Here is a 2,267-nt window from a genome sequence, read left to right on the forward strand (position 1 = left end):
TCGGCGCGAGGCGTCGGGGTAGTGGACCCTCCCAAACACCACATGCCACGACAGGCGGCAGCCTGCGGGGTTCGGTGCTGGACTCTTCCCTGTTCGCTCGCCGCTACTGGGAATCCTTGTTAGTTTCTTTTCCTCCGCTTAGTAATATGCTTAAATTCAGCGGGTAGTCTCGCCTGCTCTGAGGTCGTTGTACGAGGTGTCGCACGCCACACCGCCAGCCGGCTGTGCACGCTACCGAGAAAGTACCGGTATGCGAACCGCCAGGCGACGGGCGCGCATCGCACGTTTAAGGAGACGCGGCCGGCCCCACAGGCGGCCACGACACTCCCAGGTCTCCGAAGGCGGGACAAACGCCGCGCGCTTCAGTATACGTAGCCGACCCTCAGCCAGACGTGGCCCGGGAACGGAATCCATGGACCGCAATGTGCGTTCGAAACGTCGATGTTCATGTGTCCTGCAGTTCACATGTCGACGCGCAATTTGCTGCGTTCTTCATCGACCCACGAGCCGAGTGATCCACCGTCCTGGGTGATCTTTTTTGTTTAGTTTCCACTGTCTCTTTCAAACAGTTGCATAGGCGGGACTGAGGCGTTTGACGGCCCCTGTTCCAGCGTTCTGTGTCCAACGGCCTCACGGCCGATGGGCGTCGTACGGCTCCACACCGGAGCGGACAGGCACTCGGGCGAAAGTCATTCAAAACCGGCGCCAGGCGCCAGGTGCCGCAGGCCAGCCGCTCCAGAGCTTCAGCGCTCGTACCACACAACATTTTGTCCGTTAGTTTTGAGAGGCACGCGTGGTTCCGCACGCGGCGCACGGCTGCTGCCGTACAGGTAGCGTGTTGCGCGACACGACACGCACATCGAAAGACATGCAGTCTAGTCGGTAATGATCCTTCCGCAGGTTCACCTACGGAAACCTTGTTACGACTTTTACTTCCTCTAAATGATCAAGTTTGGTCATCTTTCCGGTAGCATCGGCAACGACAGAGTCGATGCCGCGTACCAGTCCGAAGACCTCACTAAATCATTCAATCGGTAGTAGCGACGGGCGGTGTGTACAAAGGGCAGGGACGTAATCAACGCGAGCTTATGACTCGCGCTTACTGGAATTCCTCGTTCATGGGGAACAATTGCAAGCCCCAATCCCTAGCACGAAGGAGGTTCAGCGGGTTACCCCGACCTTTCGGCCTAGGAAGACACGCTGATTCCTTCAGTGTAGCGCGCGTGCGGCCCAGAACATCTAAGGGCATCACAGACCTGTTATTGCTCAATCTCGTGCGGCTAGAAGCCGCCTGTCCCTCTAAGAAGAAAAGTAATCGCTGACAGCACGAAGGATGTCACGCGACTAGTTAGCAGGCTAGAGTCTCGTTCGTTATCGGAATTAACCAGACAAATCGCTCCACCAACTAAGAACGGCCATGCACCACCACCCACCGAATCAAGAAAGAGCTATCAATCTGTCAATCCTTCCGGTGTCCGGGCCTGGTGAGGTTTCCCGTGTTGAGTCAAATTAAGCCGCAGGCTCCACTCCTGGTGGTGCCCTTCCGTCAATTCCTTTAAGTTTCAGCTTTGCAACCATACTTCCCCGGAACCCAAAAGCTTTGGTTTCCCGGAGGCTGCCCGCCGAGTCATCGGAGGAACTGCGGCGGATCGCTGGCTGGCATCGTTTATGGTTAGAACTAGGGCGGTATCTGATCGCCTTCGAACCTCTAACTTTCGTTCTTGATTAATGAAAACATACTTGGCAAATGCTTTCGCTTCTGTTCGTCTTGCGACGATCCAAGAATTTCACCTCTAACGTCGCAATACGAATGCCCCCGCCTGTCCCTATTAATCATTACCTCGGGTTCCGAAAACCAACAAAATAGAACCGAGGTCCTATTCCATTATTCCATGCACACAGTATTCAGGCGGGCTTGCCTGCTTTAAGCACTCTAATTTGTTCAAAGTAAACGTGCCGGCCCACCCAGACACTCAATAAAGAGCACCTTGGTAGGATTTCAACGGGGTCCGCCTCGGGACGCACGAACACGCACGAGGCGGTCGCACGCCTTCGGCTCGCCCCACCGGCAGGACGTCCCACGATACATGCCAGTTAAACACCGACGGGCGGTGAACCAACAGCGTGGGACACAAATCCAACTACGAGCTTTTTAACCGCAACAACTTTAATATACGCTATTGGAGCTGGAATTACGCGGCTGCTGGCACCAGACTTGCCCTCCAATAGATACTCGTTAAAGGATTTAAAGTGTACTCATTCCGATT

General features: G+C 55.0%; 2 non-coding genes across 2 annotated transcripts in view; both read right to left on the reverse strand.

The window, feature by feature from the left end:
• Window positions 1-187, reverse strand: part of LOC126129243 (large subunit ribosomal RNA) — a 4,221-nt gene extending 4,034 nt beyond the window's left edge. The window contains exon 1 of the ribosomal RNA XR_007527208.1: window positions 1-187. This exon is cut by the window's left edge and continues 4,034 nt beyond it. This is a non-coding gene — a ribosomal RNA (large subunit ribosomal RNA).
• A 189-nt stretch (window positions 188-376) lies between these two features.
• On the reverse strand, window positions 377-531 carry LOC126129221 (5.8S ribosomal RNA). Its single transcript, XR_007527188.1, has one exon. It is a non-coding gene; the product is annotated as a 5.8S ribosomal RNA (ribosomal RNA).
• Between the last annotated feature and the right edge of the window lie 1,736 nt (window positions 532-2,267).

This window comes from Schistocerca cancellata, unplaced genomic scaffold (genome assembly GCF_023864275.1).
Source record: "Schistocerca cancellata isolate TAMUIC-IGC-003103 unplaced genomic scaffold, iqSchCanc2.1 HiC_scaffold_527, whole genome shotgun sequence".
NCBI lineage: Eukaryota > Metazoa > Arthropoda > Insecta > Orthoptera > Acrididae > Schistocerca > Schistocerca cancellata.